Here is a 14,772-nt window from a genome sequence, read left to right on the forward strand (position 1 = left end):
AGCCATTTAAAAAAGGAGCCCAGCTGTGAGCTTCATGTCTTTACCAGCTTCACAGTTTGTCTTACTCCACAGTACCCTTGCTCTCTGTGCTCTGTAGACAGACAATAATAATGGAAAAAATCACTTTATGATTGCATGTATTCTTTTGATAAAGGGAAGATACTGCCTGCTCAACTGGATTGATAAAGCATGCATGTGCTTCATGGGGTTAGAATAGTGAGCTTGCATTGCAGGCAATGATGTGACAAGAATTGAACAAACATTATAGGCATACATCCAGTGTTTGAACAGGAAAAAGCTGGTACGGTGTATCATTGTGCACTGCCCCACATCAAACCCTGCATACATCCATCCATTCATCCATCGTCCTAACCCGCTTAATCCAGGCCAGGATCCTAGTCCAGCTGGAAACTATTCTACCAAGTATAGATGCATGAACAACACCAGGACAAGGCACCAGTTCATCACAGAGCAAACACATATACTCCCCAATACGATAGAGCCAGTTTAGCAATGGCAATTTACTTAACTTTAATCAGGCTGAAATTTAGTAACTTCAATACAGATGTTTCAACATGGGTGGAGTGGGCTGTCGTTCCTGCCTCACAGCGCCAGGTTCTACATGGAATTTACTCACTCAAAAACATTGTGTTTAGTTCTTTTATTACTATATCGTCAACAATTTCAACTCATCATATGTTTAAAAAATAAATCGATAATGAAGTGTGATGCTTCAATCTGCTCTACCCCAAGCCTTATTCTTTCTGAGGTTGTTTTTTTTTTTTTTGATTGTGCAAGACACAACATGGTCATGTGCCGTCAGTCTGTGGTTCTTAGCCTTTATTCGTGGTTTGTAGTTCTTCAAGGCCGGGAGTATTTTCTTTATTTTGGTATGCTGACTTTTTTATTTTTTCTAAATAGCTTAAACGATATTTTTGGTAAACCTCTTAAATTAAAGCTGAAAGTCTAGTCAAGTCAAGTCAAGTCAACTTTATTTATAAAGCACTTTACATACAACAGCCGCTGACCAAAGTGCTGAACATAGGCTAAAATAAATTTTAAACAAAAACAAAACAATAAATAAGTAAAATAAAATACAATAAATGAAACTAATTAAAACCTAGTAAACACAACTAAACAGAGTTAAAACAGAGTAAAATCAACTACTCACACAGGATCAAACGCCAAACCAAAGAGGTAAGTCTTAAGAGCAGACTTAAAAATGGGCAGTGAGGAGGCCTGTCTAATGTGGATCGGCAGTGAATTCCAGAGCCTTGGAGCCACAACGGAAAAAGCCCTATCCCCCCCTGAGCTTTCGCTGAGTCCTAGGCATATCCAGAAGCAGCTGACCAGCTGATCTGAGTGAGCGGGAAGGAGAGTGCATATGCAGCATCTCAGCGAGGTAGGGCGGAGCAAGCCCATTTAAGGACTTAAAAACAAATAAAAGAATCTTAAAATGAACTCTAAACTGAACAGGCAGCCAGTGCAGTGAGGATAACACAGGTGTAATGTGCTCATTCTTTTGCGTGCCAGTTAAAAGGCGTGCAGCAGCATTTTGCACCAGCTGGAGCCGAGACAGGGTGGACTGGCTAACACCAACATACAACGAATTACAATAGTCCAACCGGGTTGTAATGAAGGCGTGGATTACTGTTGTAAATTGATCTTTGGAAAGAATGTTTTTTATCTTCGCCAAACGTCTTAGCTGAAAAAAACAAGATTTCACCACCGCACTGATCTGACCGTCCAGTCTAAAATCCTCATCTATCCTAAAACCCAAATTTGTAATAACAGGTGTATCATATTGTGCAAGGGGACCCAAATCCACAGGAGCAGAAGTAGAAATAGACCCACTGGTGCCCCCAGGACCAAAAACTATAACCTCTGTCTTATTTTCATTAAAATTTAAGAAGTTTACTGCCATCCAAGCTTTCACCTCTTCTAGGCACATAACCAAAGTTTGTATGGAGTAAGCATCCTTGCGTTTGAGGGGTACATAAACCTGAGTATCGTCTGCATAACAATGGAAAGCAATTTTATGCTTTCTAAGAATAGAGCCAAGAGGCAGGAGATACAAAGAAAATAGCAGAGGACCAAGTATGGAGCCTTGAGGAACCCCACATGATAGTGAAGCAGACGAAGATCTAAATTCATCTAGCCTCACTGAAAAAGTTCTTTGAGTCAAGTATGATTTAAACCACGCCAAGGCAGTACCACGAATACCCACACAATGCTCCAGACGAGATAATAAAATACTATGATCTATAGTATCAAAAGCAGCTGTTAAATCGAGCAGAACTAAAATCACATAATCCCCTGAGTCTGTTGCCAAAAGGATGTCATTACAAACCTTCAGTAATGCGGTTTCAGTACTGTGAAGCGGCTTAAAACCAGATTGAAACACTTCGAGCACATCACTTTCATCTAAAAAGGCTTTCAATTGAATATACACACTTCTCTCCAAAATTTTGGACAGAAATGGAAGCTTGGAAATCGGTCTAAAATTGGATAGCACAGTGGGATCTAGGCTCGGTTTTTTGATCAATGGTTGCACTATGGCATGTTTAAACAAATTAGGAACTACGCCTGAGGAAAGGCTGCTATTGATAATAGCAAGAACAGATGGCCCTAAAACAGAAATAATCTCTTTAAAAAGAGAAGGTGGGACAACATCAAAAGGAGAACCTGAGGGCTTCGATTGACCAACAATCTCATATAAACAAGATAGAGTCTACACTTCAATCACATAATGATTGCTTTATTTTAAATACATTCTGGTGGCGTACAGAACCAAAATTACGAAAATTGTGTCACTGTCCAAATACTAAAGGACCTGACCATACATATATTTGTGTGAATGATTAAAAAACACCTATTTTCAATTCTATAGTTTTATAATATCAGGAAATAACTAAATTTAGCCTTTGGTGACAGATAACAAATAATAGATTTTATTTTGTCATTTAACAAAAAATAAGACAACATGCCAAAGCCCATATTTGAAAACCTAAGTACACTCCATCACTATACATGTTTGATAGCTGCAATTAACTGCAATACTCCATACGAGTTCATTAGTCTCTTACAACATTACTTCATTTCATTGATATTTCAGTGAATTTATTTACATATATCTTTCTTATGGGGTTCAAAGTGGTTGAATAGCCAGTTCCGAACTTTGATTTATTTCTTTTTCAGCTGCTCAGTTACAGATTTGCCTGGCATGCTTAGGATCACTGTATTGTTGAATAAGACACTTTTAGCCAAAATTAAGCTGACAATCTGACAGCCTTAACATATCCTCATCAATACTATGGAATAAAAGGAGTATTATGGACTCATTGGTTGCAAGAGGTTAAGGGGTCTTATGTATAACACCTTGAGTAGAATTCACACTAAAACATGGCATACAGACAAACCTAGAAATATGCGCACGCACAAAAAAAATTCAGATGCATAAAACCGTTGTAAGCAAAGTTCTACGCACTTTCCTTTTATAAATTCCAATTAATGTGAATTTTAACGCACATGCACATGCCTACAGCTTCACCGTGACTCCTCCCAGAATTCCACCTATTTGAATATGCAAATCAATATAAATAGCCCCCTTTCATTCATCCATCCATCCATTATCCAACCCGTTATATCCTAACTATTCCATTCCGTGTTTTGTTAAAAGACAATGGCAAAAGCACGTGTAAAAAAGAAGAATTTTAGCGAATGCGAAATGTAGGTCCTGTACAGTGAACTGGAGGCAAGCAAAAATGTACTATTTGGTGGCTTAAGCAATGGTATAAGCAACAAAGAGGAACTGATGGAGTGGCACAGCATGGTGGAGGCATTCAAAAGTTTAAGTTTCCAAAATAAAACTGTAAATTAAGTGTAAATAATTTGCATGTTTAATAAGACAAACAAGCAGATAGCAGATGCTGTGCTACTATTTATTCTGTTTCAGACAATATTACAAACGTTGACCCTTGTGTCAGGGACACAAATCCACGTGGTGATGGTGCTGCACATCTTCATGCACTGGCTGCTCGAACACCCCTGCCTCAGAAACTGACAGGTGGCCATGTGGCTGTGAGCTGAAGGATGCTGTTCAGGAGTAACAGAATGCAATAGTGGATGCCGTAAAAGATGTGGAGAAAGGAATTAAAAAATGTAAATGCTTTACTATGTGATACTGACCACAAATTTAACTGGTTAAAAAATAAATGCTGCAACTGATTCCCTGTTGTTACATTCTGCTAATTACATTCAAATGAAGTTGTAACGCTGTCTGATTTGACTGATCATTTGGTGGGTCAGGATCTGTTTCATCATACAGTGTCTCTTCAGGTATGGGCAAGCCATGATTTTGTGTGCCACATTATGCAACACACTAAATGCTTGCAGAATATGACACACTTTCTATGGACTACAGAGCAGTACATTAATAGAGTGGAAAGTCTTTCTACTTACATAAGCAAATTCATTCTGAAGGTGCCTTTATAGCAATGTGTGTGTAGTTGATCGATTCAATAACATAGGGAAAAACAGATGTTGCTGCGATTTGCTCTGTGATGTTTTCTTGTTCAACCACAGTGTAAGGAAATCTTATATAACTGGATGAGAAGCGGATAATACCATCCCATACAACTGGCATCACAAAACTCAGTAATGACTGAGAAATACCCAATCGGTCAGTCAGTTCACATTGAAAAGCTCCTTTGGCTAAAAACCCAAGGGTGGGTAGAACTTGCAATGAAACAGGTGGAGCACAATTCCTCAAAGTCTGCCTTTGTAAAGCCAGCCCCAGTTCAGCACATAGCTGCAAAGGGATAGCTTTTGTAAATCTAAATCAGCTTAGAAGCCACTCAACATCATGGGACAAGAAATCAGTATGATCTCTAAATATGTGCTCTTTTCTGATTCTTCCATTTGCCATGTCTTCTAACAATGCTAAAGCAGCCATAGTAGTTGGGATAGTTTGGCCATTCAATGCACCATTATATTGTTACAGAATGATTACAATGAAGCACCTTAAATTTTTAAATGGCATATTTGATAAAGCCTGTGTCATGGATGCAAATCTAAAAAAAGAAAGGTAGCAATGCTTTGATGATGGGTACAGCCTATTTACAAAACCAAGCAGAAACATGCATACCATGGTCTGAGGCTACCATGAAAATGAGCATAGCTTTATGCCAAATTTAGTTTTTATACATCTCGATGTGAGAGTGGAAACAGGTGTATGCAACATTTTTGTGTGCAAGTGCTGTTTATACATGAGGCCCCTTGTCTGTTTGTTCTAAGACAACCTAAAATCATCAATTGAGCTGCATTGTTCTTGATAGTTGGTGTGTGGTAACAAACTATATTTTGTTTTTGCCAGTCCTCACATTGGACATAATGAAAACAGCTCCACTTTGTTTTTCTGGTTTGCTCTATTGAAAAAAAGCCAAGCTGACATATTTTTTCTGAGGGGATGTACTTTTCCTGACTACTCATACTTGCTTAGTCTCTTTCTGATAGGACATTCACATTTAAGATGCCCAAGGATTACAGATACCTGGATGTAGCTTGTGAATTTCTTCTGAAAGCATAGTATGATCTAATCTTTAGGTGAATTTGAAGGGACTATAACTTCTAGGTAGGTTGGCAACTCAGCTCGGTGTTCCTCATTTTCAAATAATCTCTATAGAATGATAGACTTCAAATTGATTGAAAATGGTCTTAAAACCTATGCCTGACTGATGACTAAACAAAATTTGTTTTCTGTGGTCACTCCATCCATCCATCCATCCATCCATCCATCCATCCATCCATCCATCCATTATCCAACCCGCTATATCCTAACTACAGGGTTTCTGTGGTCACTGAAGATTGGATTTGTCCTTTTTGCAGTGTCACCTTAAACCTGAATGTTCCGAGCCAGATTGCCATAGTTGTCCCTTTATATTGAGGTAGTTGCACTTTCTGATCATCAGATAATCAAGTACTCTTAAATAGCAGCACCTGGTTCAGATTAACTTACTAAATGATATGGAAACTCTACAGACAGCTGACTTTTTCATACAGTTCTTTACGTCTGCATATTGAGTTACTCGTAATTGAAAAACAAAAAAAAACAATAACAACAAAGGAAAATGCTAAACTAATAGAACTTGGCAAGACTGGGCAGAACTAGATTTTCATTATTTATTCAGATGGTGTATTTTTTTCATGATTCTATACAATATTACAAATATGCATACTTTATGTATGTATGTAATTCTGTAAGGGTTTTCCTCTGGGTACTCTAGTTCTATTCTCATCCTACGAAAGACTTGCACCTTAGGGTTAATCAGTGATTCTAATTTGGCTCTAGTGTGAGTGTGAATATGGATTAGTACATAAATTGTAATGAACTGGCACCGTGTCCATGTCTGTTTCCTACCTTGTGCCCAGTGCTGTCAGGGTGGGCTATAGTCCCTTAAACCCTGAATTGGATGAAATGAGTTTTACAATGTTGCATTATGTGTATGTAATCCTTTGTTAAAAATTTCCTGAATTGCATTTGAAAATGTTTAGATTTTTTCAAGGAAAGTATATTTAACAATAAATTAAATCACATTATATTTCTGCATTTGCATGTGCATTTAAAGTCTGTTGCTGTTGTCTAAAAATCTGACAGCCAATGAATATCAATTGGAAAAAACTGGCAACATTTTGAGACAGAGGAAATTAAAAAAGGGAGAATAGGGAAATAGCAAAAACATTTAGTGTGACAAAATCAAATGTTTTGTACATTGTTTAAAAGAAATGAAAGACTGGTAACATGAACATACTGTAGGGTCTGGGTGTAGATGTTTTAAAAAATACCATAAAAGAAGACTACAGCTAGAGATGGTGTAGGATGCTACAACATAAAAGCCTCTAATAAACACCAAAAACAGAATGTCATGGTTAGAGTTTGATGAAAATGTTCCTAAAAGAGCCAGGAAGAATTTTGGAACAAAATTCTATACCTTGAAACAAATTTTAAGCAACAAAGAAATAATTTAAACTGAAAATGTGCAGAATAAATGAAATTGTCAATAAAGTAAAGGATATCACATTATGTGTGTGACAGAGTTAGTGCTGTGGCATTAACATATAAGGCTACAATTGTCAGCAGCATTAAGATCGTTAAATGCAATATGTTTACAGAAAGATAAACTTATTCAATAGTGCTTCTTTATGCAACAACCCGATAACTCTAAAAACATGGATATCATGACCAAGATGTTTCTCAGTACCAGAAAATGGATAGTTATTAATTGGTCAAGTTAAGCACATGACCTTGCCAAAATGAGCATGTGTTTCTTGTATAATGGTAATAAATACATTAGGAATTGAAGACATGGCATGGCATAACATGTCAGGAGTTAAGGCCTAGTAGAACAGCGTTGGGAAAGAAGCTATACCCAACATTTGGCACTGTCTCTGGGTCACAGAATTCTAGCATTTTCTGGTGTCTGGGTCTTGTCACAGATATTTACACCTAGGCAATTTTATTTTACATTATACTAAAGTGAATAGTAAATTAACTATATTTTCAAATTAGCTAAAACTGTAGGAATAGAGATTTGAATTTATAACAGAAAAATCCACTGTCCAAATGTTTTAGATATCTATTTGTGGTTTCTACTTTCTTCTGTCACTATGCAGACTCCTAAATCATTTATTTCAGATGTCTTTTCAACAATTCACAAGGTTCTTCAGAGAATCAGTGATGGTCTGTCAGTTTTGAGTACCTTAACTCTCGTTGAATAGTCATTTTGATTTTTCCACAAGTTATGTACAGCATGTAGGTGTATCCTGTGAATGGGGAAATATACATATAGACACACTGTATATGGAAAGATGTTCTTCTGACAAGTATATAAGCATATTAAAGACTCGACTTTGATGTTCAAGGCATGACAGGTTCTTGATTAGTACATACAAATAATAATTTCACCTTACTCCACACACATGACAATAATGACCATATATACACATATACATGCATATATATATTTATATACATATATACACACACACATATATATATATATATATATATATATATATATATATATATATATATATATATATATATATATATACACACATATAGATACATACATATATATATATATATATACATAAATATACATATATACACATGCACATGCACATATATGCATATATATACACACACAGATATATATACACAAAAATACATACGTACATACATAGTATATATTCACTGTAAGATTATTATTAGTACAAATCTTGATACTGTATCTCGAACCAGCCCCTGCCTTTCTTGTGCTTTTTAATCCTGCTATCCAGCTGGTTCAGTATTCATTTCTCTTTTTTCTTACGTTTAGAGCATTTAATTGCCTGATGGGCTGTTATAACTGTCAGCTTTCAGCATTTCTATTTCTTTATTTCAATTGTTCTTCTGCATAAAGAATGACTTCAAATACAACAGCAGCATGCATAAGAGATGTACATCAGCTGCCAGAACACTAAATGTTACTAATACTTCATTTTTACTTAATAGCAAGGATGCCACCTAATTGTGTGAAGAGGAAGCCCAACAACATTTTTAACTGGGAAATACCCAATCTTATTTTTTTATTACATTTGACCAAAAATTTTAAACTTTAACCTTTACAAAGTAAGGAAAAGTATTTCATTTTAACAAAACACAATATTATTTATACAGTAAATGCACCATTCATTTTGAAATTTTTGAAGATTTTTTTTATTCCTATTTGAGCAGAATTATAAGATTATCTATGCAATCTTTACTATTTTATGCAGACTATGTTCATATTTATTACAATAAATAGAGTGGATAACTACAGTCCAAACTGGATATATACAAATGAAAATACAAACAGCTGTATTCAATATTGTGACTAATGTACACACATTTTAAAATATTTTTCACACATTATTTCAGGATTGTAAAATTGTTAATGCACATATTCTTTTTGAAATGCAGGAATATATTTTTCAACTGGAAGGGCTGTTTTATGCCAATTCAGTTTCAGAAAAATTAAAAACATCAATATCTCATTTTTCTCAGTCTTCTTTTTTTCTACCAATTTTTAAATTTTGTTTTCCCTGCACTGAAACATATCTGTGAAACTGTCATCGACTTTCTGCTAATTGGCCTTTTTGGGGATTGTTGAACTTAATGGATACTCCTCAAAGGATTTAATTGCTAAAGGAAGGAATGTTCAACCCCCACAGGATGTCTCAACACGCCTGGGCAGATTGATTTCTATAATGGTTTCTCTTCAAGGAAGATTGCAGATGTTGCTTTAGCTAGTGTCAAAGCTTGATAGGGTCAAAGTGAAGTTTTTTTTTTTGCACTTGCCTTACCTCATTCAGATTGACCATGTGTATAATACAACAGTTGGAGGTAAACCAGCATCCTAATACTCCAAGTGAGTGCATTTACCACAGCACAGAGGGATCAAGTCTATTTGTACAGATCATTAACAGCACTTCTGTTGCATGAGATCATCTCCAATTGGGGATCAGATGTATCAATGACAATATTGTCTTCTGTGGACACAACACTGATTAATCCAACACTTATTACTCTGTACACTTCTACAATGTATTGTTCTTATGTATGTTTGCAAAACAGTAATACTGTGGAAATATGTAATATTCATATAATATCTTCTACAGTAGTAATATTTAGATAAATATACTGTATTACTACTTCAAATAGGCTACTAATTTTGAAAGAAACATAGTGAATTTACTGTTTAGTAAAGAATAATCACAAATGAAATGACCCAACTACAAATGCTAAAAAGATTGAAAGACTACAATATTCACATGACATTTTAGTAGAATGTAGACAGAGAACTGCAATAATGTCTAAACGCAGAATGACAATTGAACCACAATCTTTTAAGCAGTTTTGACAGATAAACATAATATGCTATAGATGCATAGTTTTATTGTAATTTATACAGCTGTTGCTCTTTTTAGTTTGAGGAGTACAGACTGCATTTATGTTTATTGTTTTTCATTTAACAATGAATGAAGGCTTCAACATTAACAATTCTGCATTAACTGGTATTAACCAGCACTTTGGGCAGCATGAATTATTAATGGTCTGCTAAATTGAATATTTTACCATTATTTTATTTTCACATTAGAGAAAGTGTAAAAGTAATTGAGATAATATTATATGAGCTGCAGGAACTGAAGTCTGTCTACATTTAGGTCACCTCATACACATTATGAGAATAGTCTGAAATAACTGCAGCAACTATTATGTGATTTATTACTAATACTCTTTCTGGCATTACAGGTGGCACAATGGGTCAGCTCAGTAGCAGAATGGTCTATGTCCCTATCCTCACAGCGTCAAAATCCTGGGTTCAAAGCACATTACCTGTGTACATGAGGGTTTTTCTTTCCTCATCCCAAAAGTGCAGGTAAGTGTTAGCTTATTTAACAACTCTCCTCGTATCTGATGCTATATAGATACTCATTATAAAGGTAAAGGATGAAAGGAGGCATATTGGTTAGCACTGCTACCCCACAGCTCCGTGGATCTTAGTTTAAATCCTGGCCTGTATGTAGTGTACAGGTTCTCCTTATTACTCTATGGGATTTATGTGGCACATCTAGTTTCCAACCATGTTACAAAGATTGTAAGTTGATAGGCAACTTTAAATCGATGCATTATGAATGAACTTCAAAGAATGTGTGAATGTGCCTTGAGATGGTAACAGCCCCACCTCTGACGCTTCTATAAATATGGTGTTGTTTACTGCATCCCTGTGATGAAATACATAAGTTCAGAAAAAGAAGGAATATATTTTGAATTTTTTTTAGCATTAAAATAAATTTAAAACCAAATATGTACTAGGACTCTAGTCTGGTGTAACCTGCTATCTTTTCAATGCAGAATCTCTTAGATTTGATCTTAAATTTAGACCAGCAAGAAAATGTGTGAATATTTATCTTCAGTAACATTAAGATAAAAATGCTCCATCCACATGGATGAATAAAAAACAATTTTGCATCATATCATTTAATACTCTGCTGATGCTGGTTGTTCTCTTTCTCATTAACTGATTTTATTATGCTATATGCATATGAAAATAGGGTCATTTTAATAATTCTGGGACCCATGCAAAATGTTTTCTGTTGTTTGGCTTCATTGAGTTAGACATAATCTTAATCGATAGCTTTGATGGACAGATATGTACAAAAGTTGCTTAAAAAATGGCTTTGTGTGGATGATTCCACCTAATGTGCACTTGCCCAGAATAGACTAGTAGTCCATCAAAATCCATAAATAATATTCATCTTATGTAATGGTGTAAATAAAATATGTATATGGTATCATTTATTACTAAAGGAACCTGTTTACATCAGATCCCTAAAATAAACTATATTACACTAAGTAGACATAATCCCGTGAGATAGATACTACAATCCAAAACTAATGTACCAGACAATTATCATTGTTTCTGGTGACTGCAAATTACAAAACAAACACATTCAAATAGAATTATCATTAAAAATATATACAAATTGAGTTACAGCTACAAACACTGCCAGCAGCAGTTAGACTTGTTCTTTAGGACCTGAGATGCATTATACTGCAAGATAAAAAGGAATATTACATTGATATAAGGGAAATCTGATAGAGAGGAGATAATTTGAAGTGTCAAGCCTTGTTTTGCTTAATGATTCTATTGTTTTTAAATCAAGCTGGCACATTAAAAGAGATTTTTTTGGGAAATATATACTACATAACTTTGAATAAGGATTGTCTCCACAACCAAAAATATATAGTTTGGTTTCATGGCTACATGGACATATATTTTCAAAGCTGTCTTTGGTTCACCTACAGATAATCACTATTAAATCCTAGGTGTAAAACTGAGTATTTTTTGTGATTTATGTTGCATTGTGTTGCTAAGAATCATAGCATAAATTATAGTGCATATTGTTAATTAAATCAATAAAAATAATAAAATTAAAAATTCACCCAAAATGTGCTAAGTATAATATTTACCTGGCTGATGAACCTATGAGGTGAATTTGACACAAATATATATTATATATACATATATATATTTATATAGTTGTGTCAAATTCACCTCATAAGTACATCAGCCAGGTACAGAATGATGGCTCCAGGGTTAGCACTGCTGCCTAGTAAAAAACAATTGCATGGCGATTGAACATTCTCATTGTGCCTACATGATTATTTGACGTAAAAGTAAAATGATAACTTTAAACTGGTTTCAGATGAATAAACATGAATCTGAGTGTGCAGTTCAATTGGACTCATTTGGACCTCAACCAGGGTTCGTTTGTGACTTGTGCCTGCTGGGGTGGTTCTTATCTCGCCAAGACTGAAAAGTTCCAACTTCTAAACTGGATTAATGTGTAAACACAAACACACACAACACGCACACACCCTGCCTATAAAAATTGTTTATCCCCTTGGACGTTTTCACATTTTTTATTGTTATACAACATTAATTCACAATGGACTAAATGTGGCTTTTCTGACAATGTCAAAGTGAAAACAGATTTCTGCCAAGTGGTCTAAATTAATCACAAATATAAAATACAAAATAATTAATTACATAAGCATTCTTCCCATTTAAAATGACACACCTAAATGCTAACAGCCAATTGTTTTTAGATGTCAAATGATTAGTTAAATTCAGATCACCTGTCTGGGGTTTTAATTGATTGTACTATAAATGCACCTTAGTGTGGAAGGTCCAGCTTATGGTGAGTCAGTACTATGGCCTTACCTACATGCAGAACACAAAATGGCACTCCAAGCAACTCTATGAAAAGGTGATTAAAAAGCACAACTCAAAGATACAAGAAAATATCCAGGTCGCTGAAAATTCCTTGGAGTTCAGTTACATCAATCATTAAGAAATGGAAAGAGTATAGCACAGCTACACATGAAATGAAATGATTCAGCTTTATTGTCTTTGTACAGGTACAACAAAATGTAGTTATCACATACCCCGTGGGTACATCTGCCTAGAGCAGGCTGTCCACAGAAACTGAATGATCAGGCAAGAAGAAGACTAGTGAGGGAGGCCTTAGAGAGACCTATGATAACTCTGAAGGAGTTACAAACTGCAGTGGTTGAGATTGGAGAGATTGTATGTGCAACAACTGTTGCCTTGGTGCCTCTCCAGTCTCATATTTATGGAAGAATGGCAAGCAGAATGCTGCTGTTAAAAAAAAAAACAAAAAAAACCCACAACATTCTAGCTAGAGTAAGTCAGTGTTATTGTGGATTTACGGTCTGATCAGACCAAAAAATATCAGAGTAAATGCTTTATCTAAAATGCACAATCCCCACCATGAATTATTGTGGTGGAAACATAAATGGTGTGAGAATGTTTCTCTTCAAAAAGCCCTGGAAGGGTGGTAAGGGAAGGGGGTAAAATGAATGCAGACCTGAAGCGTTATGCAAGTCATCTACACCTTGAAGATTTATTTTCCAGTAAAACAATCACCTTAAGAATGAAGCCAACACAATGCAGGAATTGCTTAAATACAACAGTACTAATGTCCTGGAAAAATAGAGTCCAATTAGGAATTTGTGACTGAATTTGAAAAAGGTTGTTCACTCACAATGCTAATCCAAGATGATAGAGCTTGAGCAGTTTTGCAAGGACGAACGGGGAAAAATTGCAGTGTTCAGGTGTGCAAAGCTGAGAAAGGGACCTGTCTACACAGACTTTAGGCTGTCATGGCTGCCAAAGGCACATGTACTAAATTGAAGGAGGTGAATACTCATGTGATTAATTATTCTGGGTTTTATATTTGTAATTAATTTAGAATCAATTTGTAGAAATGTGTTTTCACTTTGACATTAAAGAGTATTTTTGTTGGTTAGTATCAAAAAAGCCAAATTAAATTCACTATTCAATATTGTAAACAAAATAAAATGTGAACATTTTCTAAGGGTGAATATTTTTAGACACTGTATGTACGAGTGTAAATTCCTTTACAGTCAGTTATAGTTTCTGAACACCCTATATTTTAATCTGTTTGATCCAACTTCAAGTGACATGCTTAGTGTAAATATCCTAAAATTAGAAAATCTATCCATCCATTATCCAGCCCGCTATATCCTAACTACAGGGTCACGGGGGTCTGCTGGAGCCAATCCCAGCCAACACAGGGCGCAAGGCAGGAAACAAAACCTGGGCAGTGCACCAGCCCACTGCAGAATTAGAAAATCTAATTAAAGAATTGTTGTATGTAAATTGGGAAATATTTGTGACTTTTTATTTCACTAGAAATGATCTGGATTGAACTGGAAATGGCTTAGATCGTGACAATTTTAATTAGACACTTATTGCAGACAACATATATTTGTCTTCCAATAAATGTTAGCACTGCCTATGTGTCCTTTCTTTATATCAGTTTAATTGGACTACCTTTCCATTGCACCTGCCTTTTGAGAGAGCCTGTCAACTAATAGGTCCTTAAATACAAAGATTTAAGTCTTTGACTTTCTAACATTCTAAAACACTAAGCAGACATCATGGGAGCCAAAAGGACAGTTGTTATTACTTTCGGAAATGAAAGATGGTCTTACAGAGAAATTGCAAAACACTTAAGCTATCTCTTAACATATTAAAAAAGGCATCTAGAAACTGGGAAAGACTCTAATTGAAAAAGGTTTGGCAGGCATAGATCAAATAACCAAATCAGATGATAAGTACATAAGGGTCTGTAGCTTGC

The sequence above is a fragment of the Erpetoichthys calabaricus genome, chromosome 8, assembly GCF_900747795.2.
Source record: "Erpetoichthys calabaricus chromosome 8, fErpCal1.3, whole genome shotgun sequence".
Lineage (NCBI taxonomy): Eukaryota > Metazoa > Chordata > Cladistia > Polypteriformes > Polypteridae > Erpetoichthys > Erpetoichthys calabaricus.